Below are 7,332 nucleotides of genomic sequence, written 5' to 3'. Positions count from 1 at the left end.
AAAGTCTTAATGAAGTCATAGTAAATCAAATATGATTTGCTATAGCATTATTTCTCCATAATAATATTCACTTATTTTTCACAAATAAAATAATTTTTTAAAATGAATAATGTAGGCAGAATTTTATGTGATTTGTAGAGTGCTTAAAAGTCATCACTCCCATCCTCACAACAAAGAAATCTCTAAACAAACTGAAAATTAACAACTTTTGGTAGATCTGTTGAAAAATTGAGGTCATGTAGTAAAATGCATGACACCAAAAACAACAAATTTTTTTAAAGACAGAGAAAAATATCTTCTCTACAGAGAAACAATAAAAAGGATTAACGCTGATCTCCTCATCAGAAACCATGCAAAGTGAATAAAATAGAGTGAAGTATTTGAAGTGTTGAAAGAAAAATACCCCCGAACTCAAATTCTGTGATTAAAAAAATATATATTTTTATATCCTTCAAAAGTCAAAGAGAAATAGAAACTTTCTCAAACAAACCAAAAGAGTAACAAATTATATTTTATTTTTGACTATGCACTTTTTTCAATTTCAACTTTTGTTTTAGATATAAGGGTTGCATGGTAGATTTGATACATGGAATATTACATGATGCAGTGGTTTGGAATAGAAATCTCCTGGTAGTGAGCATAATACCTGATAGGTAGGTTTTTTAACCCATCCCTTGCCTCCACCCTCTGGTAATCCACAGTGCCTATTGTTCCCAAATTTATGTCCATGAGTGTTCAATGCTTAGCTCTCGCTTATAGGTAAGAATATATGGTATTTGGTTTTCTGTTTCTGATCAATTTGCTTAGGATTATGGCCTCCAGCTCTATTCATATTGTTGCAAAGGACATAATTTCATTCTTTTTTATGGCTGTGTAGTATTCCATCGCATATATGTTGAACATTTTCTTTATTCAGTATACAATTGATAGGCATCTGGGTTGATTATATGACTTTGTTATTGTGACTAGTGCAAATATAAACATACAAATACATGTGTCTTTTTGGTAGAATAATTTATTCTCTTTAGGGTATATAACTAGTAATGGGATTGCTGAGTCCAATGGTAGCTCTGTTTGAAGTTCTTTGAGAAAACTCCAGACTGTTTTCCACAGTAACTGGACTAATTTACATCCCACCAACAGTATATAAGCATTCCTTTTTCTCTAAAGCCTTGCCAACATCTGTTTTTTTTTTTTTTTTGACTTTTTAATAATAGCCATTCTGATTGCTGTGATATTATATCACATTGTGTTTTGATTTACATTTTTCTAATGATTAGTGATGATGAGATTTTTTTCACATGTTTGTTGGCCATTTGTATATCATCTTTAAAGAAGTGTCTGTTCATGTCCTTTGCCCATTTTTTAATGAGGTGATTTGGTTTTTGCTTATTGGTGTTTTAAAATTGCCTATAGATTCTGGATAGTAAGCCCTTGTCAAATCCATGGTTTGTGAATACTTTCTCCCATTCTGTAGGTCGTCTGGTTGCTCTGTTGATAGGTTTTCTTTCTGTGCAGAAGCTCCTTAGTTTAGTTAGGTCCCACTTGTCTATTTTTGTTTCTGTTGTAATTTTGGGGGGGGACTTAGCCACAAATTTCTTGCCAAGGCTGATGCTGAGAAGAGTATTTCCTAGGTTGATTTCCAGTATTTTTAGAGTTTGAGGGCTTACATTTACAGTTTTTAATCCATTTTGAGGTATTTTTGTCTATGTTAAAAGGTAGGTATCCAGCTTCAATCTGCATATGACAGCCAGTTACCTCAGCACCATTTATTGAATTGGGAATTCTTTCCCCGTTGTTTAATTTTATTGACTTTGTCACAGATTAGATGGTTGTAGGTGTGGAGCTTTACTTCTGATTTTTCTATCCTATTCTAATTGGTCTATGCATCTGTTTTTGTACCAGAATCAAACCATTTTTGTTTGTGCGTGTTTATAATATAGTTTTAAGTAAGGTAGTGTGATGCCTGCAGCTTTGCTCATTTTGCTTAAGATTGCTTGGCTGTTCAGGCTCTTTTTCAGTTCCATATAAACTTTAAAATAGCTTTTTATAATTCGGTGGAGAATGGCATTGTTGGTTTCATAGGAATAGCACTGATCGGTAAATTGCTTTAGGTGGTATGGCCATTTTTTCCATATTGATTCTTCCAATCCATGAGGATGGAATTTCTTTTTCGTGTATTTTTTGTCATCTCTAATTTCTTTCAGCAATATTTTTTAGTTTACCTTTTTTTTTTTTTTTTTGAGATCTTTTACCTCTTTTGTTAGCTGTATTTGTAGGTATTTCATTTTGATTTGAAATTTGATCAAAATGCTAATAACAACAAGGTATTAGGCAGTTATAATATATGAACAAAGAAGATGAATTACAACAATGCCATAAGAATTAGAAGGAAAAAATTGAGAATAACCTGTTATAAAGTATCTACAATATCCAGGTAGTGATATAGCAACTAATTTAAAAAAGAAGTGTAACATATGTCAAGAAAGGATAGAAAATTAAGTTACTAAATTAAATTACAGGAAACAAAAAAAGAGGGGAAGAAAATGTTGCCAAATTTTCTTTGGGGAATTAAATCAAATATGAAATATATACCTCACTGTTAAATAGTCATCTACCTTGAGATTTTAGTTGAACAAATGATTATTTTAATTAAGTCAATAATTGTTTTATTATGTGAGGCAAAATATATTAAAAATTCATGAAGCAATTAAAGACTTATGTTGAACAATTTTCAATGACAATGAGTGTTATGTTTCTGAAGTGCTTGTATTGATCTGGAAAGCTTTTAAATGCCTGGTTTTTGACAAAGTATACAAATTAACTTGCATGTATCTGAAAAAAATGAAAGAAAAAATGATTCAAAATAAAAGTTAAAAAAAAATAGGTAGCAGAAATTTAAGGAGATCTTTATTAAAAGTGAGAAAACCACTTTGCTAAAATTACATCAAAGTGTGATGCGTCTTTTAAGATGTGCTTGGCTATGCTAAGGAATCAGCTTCCTTGGGTAGTGAATTACAAAATATTGATTTTGTGGAAAGGGAGAACATGTTAACAGCACTTTGGAGTACACATTGAAATCAGTATTTTGTAATAATGATAGTGATGCTCCTGTCTACTGGAAAAGGGAAAAAGAGTTATCAACAAATTTCAGTTTGAATAACTGGAGACGAGAAGTTCAAAGTATATATGAGTGAAAAAAGTTCAGAGTGATAAATCTGAGTGAATAGACCAGAAAGCAGGGCATAATTTAAGACCATGAATAAAAGCTCATAGGCAGGGATGTGTGATAGAGTGTGGTTTTGGGGGAGGCATTGGCAAGGGACAACAAAAGCTAAAAACCAAAACAAATATTAAGAATGAATTGAAGACATAATGACAAAAAATGGCAAGTTTGGTTTTAGTAGAAGATAGAAAATGAAAATATTTCAAGAAGTAACTTATGACCAACATTAGGGTAGGGGAGAATTAGTCAGGAGTTTACTTCTAACTTTGAAGAAACTTAACGCAGTAAGAAGGAAGCTAGTTACTTCAAGATTTTGCTACTGCTCACAATAATTCAATGATCATATTCGTTCATAAAATAACATAGCACCCCTTGAATAACATTTAAATTACTATGTTTAATTGTTCTTTGAAACCCATTGCACTTGCTCTTACGGAGTTATGTTTGCCTAAGATCAATCTTTTTAATCTGGGAGTGGGGTGTACTTGCCTGTACGAAAAGAAAATTACCTAAGAATTAGGGTATTATAGGATTGTCATTCAGAGTTGTCAAAACAACATGAATAATAAACACATATATTTACTTTAGCTGAAATTAAAATATATTATGGAGTTCACATTCACAGTAATATCATATCAACAACAAAGAAATTGAATGTTAAGTCCCCAATTTTATACTTTTCAAATAACTATTTGTTGAATATATTTATAACATATAAATATTCTATGGAATAATACAAGGTTAAAGATTTACCAGCATTTTGGAATAACTGTTGTCCAAGTTTCGTATATTACAAAAGTTTTGCAAATTACTTTAAAATCAATGAGATTCCTAGGACATAGTAGAGATAAATGAAACTAAATAATAATTGACTTAAAGCTGTTATTCCTAAATTTATTACTTCTATAACCATACAAACTCTCTTCATTTAAAAGGTTTACAAATAAAATTTATTTAGACTATAACACATGTTTTCAAATTCAAGCAATAAAGTAAAAATGCTAAATATGGGGATTACATGAGGCTAATGGTATTTATTAAATCCAATATATAATGTTCCAGTAAATACTATGATTTATTCAAAATAAAAGAAAGGGTAGGCTTAAAAGCAAAGCATCTGACTTTAACTACAGTGTACTTCTTGTTACATTCGATTATGAGGATTAGTCTTATTTAAAAAACGACAAAAGTGTTTCATCTTGAGACTAAAAGAAAGATAACTTTTTTGTTTGTTTCAAGATGAAATCGATTAAGTTACAGAGAAATGCTGAAACTGAGAAGAAGCAATTTGAGATAACATACTTTTGTAGGTCTAAATCATTTCAGCAAAACAGAAGCTAAGATCGCCTGAAACAGGCCTTGTAAAAAGTGAAAATGTTTTGTAACAACTGCTATGATTTTAACAGGGAGAAAACTAGAGGTGAATGATAGCTAATGTCAGCACTGAATCCCCAAGCAACGTAACCAAGCTACATAACCTAGATTTAAACAGAAAACAAATGGAAATTACTAGTTTTCTTCTACAATATTTGATCACATTAGGAAAAAAGGATTCTAGGATGATCAAGTGGAGCTCCAAAAAGCTAATGGACTGAGAGTAGGTTAAGACTATGTGACTTGATCTTTCTATGAAAATGGAATACAGTGGCTATAAAAAAAATAAAAAGAGAAGGATATGTGAAAGATGGACTTTAGTGGCCAAAAAGCAATTTTAGGTTGGTAGTATTAACATACATAATTTTCAGTTAATGGCAATATATAATGGATTCATCCTACAAAATGACAAACTCTGGATGTAGAACAAATTATTGTTGTTTTAAGGCACAGAGCAGTGAGGAAAAGTAGTGAACAGATTTTGAATGTCTATATTGAAGCTAACAATATTGATAACAAGTATTTTACAAGGAAGATTAAATACTAGATTCCTCAAGAAAGTTAGACATTCCATATGTTTGTTTTATGTTTGAAAGATGTGACAGACAACTGTGATCACTTCCAATGGAAGAGGAATAGAAGATCAGTAGTAGCTGAATGATTACTTGCCATCACAATAGACAGCTGACAGCAATACAAGGCAAGAATAAGCAGAGAGAATACTGCCTCTGCTCCAAAACCTTAAGAAAGAGTAGACTCCAAATTTCTTAAGACACAGAAATTAAAATAACATTTCAGTAAAAAAAAAAAAAAAAGTATCTATATTAGGATACTTGAGACAGGATATAGTTGCCACAGATCATAAGGAAAGGACACAAGATCAGATATATATAACAGAAAAGAGTTCAAAGAGTAAGGCTGGGTGTGGTGGATCATGCCTGTAATCCCAGCACTTTGGGAGGACAACGAGGGTAGGTCGACTGAGGTCGAGAGCAGCGTTGCCAACATGGCGGCGAAACCCCTCTCTACAAAAAATACAAAAATTAGCCAGGTATGGTGGTGCACGCCTGTAATTCCAGCTACTCCAGAGAATCGCTTGAACCAGGCAGGTGGAGGTTGCAGTAAACCGAGACCACACCATTGCACTCCAGCCTGGGCAACAGAGCAAAACTTCGTATCAAAAGAAAAAAAAAAAGAATGTCATGGCTAAGCCAAGGTCATTTGAAACACAAGAAAACTAACAGAAAACATGTTTTCTAAGTGCTCACAAATGACAGTGGAAGAATAAAGACAAAAATTATCATTTTGACCATTTTTAAACCTTGGTGCAATCCCTGTTAGATTGCACATTCAATATATGATACATGTATGTTGAGTAGATTGAAATAGGAATGAGGGTGCAATCATGTGAAAAAAATGAAGATTTTTTCTGCAGAATTTGTTTTTGATGTAATTTGACTGTTCATAACAACAACAACAACAAAAGATCTAGAAAAGTGGATGATTCCAAATTAAACCTAAGTCAACAGTTGAAAAAGAGTTTAACAGTTAATGAAACATGTTGCATAAAATATTAATTGAAAACAAGAGAGTATGTAAATACTATATTATAGTTTTCATGACCACGTTTAATTTGGACTATTGAGTTCAGTTCTGAGCAACAAATTTAAAATCTGTTTCATGTGTTCATATTGAGAAGTATCTGCAAAACTGATGTTAAAATGATATTTAAAGTAATAGGACACTTACTCTAGAAAAATTAAGATTTTAGGAGAGAATATCGACTTTCTTCAGTTATTTCTGAGACTGGAAAGATTTTAGGCTTTTTCCATATTACTCCATTGAGAACCATAGAACAGATTTAAGATATAGTTGAAAGTATAAGGGGAAAATTTTAGATTCATTTATACAAGTATTATTTTCAAAACAATAAGTTGTGGAAAACATATTACCTAAAACTATATGAAAATGAACAACGCGTCCTGAGTAGGGAGAAAACAGAATTATTCTGATTCCTGGTGACATTTTGGAACAGAAGTCATTATCTAAATCACTACAAACATTAAATTTATTATTCTCTTATTTTGAGATAGAATCTTGCTCTCTCACCCAGACTGGAGTGCAGTGGCACAATCTTGGCTTACTGTAACCTCCACCTCTGGGTTCAAGCAATTTTCCTGCTTCAGTCTCCTGAGTAGCTGGGATTACAGGAGTGAATCACCATACCCAGCTAATTTTTGTATTTTATTTAAGTAGAGACAGGATTTCATTATGTTGGCCAGGCTGGTCTCGAACTCCTGACCTGAAGTGATCCACCTGCCTCAGCCTCCCAAAATACTGGCATTACAGGCATGAATCAACATGCCCGGACACTAAGTTTTATTCTCAATTTTAAAAAGTATGTTATTCCATATTTGTACAGACAGTGATATTTTGTGGTACAATTATTTTTAACTGGGACACATATTGTTAGACCTAGATGCCCACTTTTCATTAAAATAGAACACCTGATGTTCAACTATTTAGTCACAGTCAAATTACATTGTGGTTACAAAAACCAACCAACCAACCAGCCAACAAACAAACAAACAAAAAAAACAAAACCAAAAACAAAGAATTCCAAAATGCCATCAGTTTTCTTCCTATAAATCTAAAATGAGTCCAGCTGTGGTGACTTACACCTGTAATCCCAACACTTTGGGAGGCCGAGGCAGGTGGATCACCTGAGGTCA

Source organism: Rhinopithecus bieti, unplaced genomic scaffold, assembly GCF_001698545.2.
Source record: "Rhinopithecus bieti isolate Rb0 unplaced genomic scaffold, ASM169854v2 scaffold_53640, whole genome shotgun sequence".
NCBI lineage: Eukaryota > Metazoa > Chordata > Mammalia > Primates > Cercopithecidae > Rhinopithecus > Rhinopithecus bieti.
Note: the sequence above shows the minus strand (reverse complement) of the source record.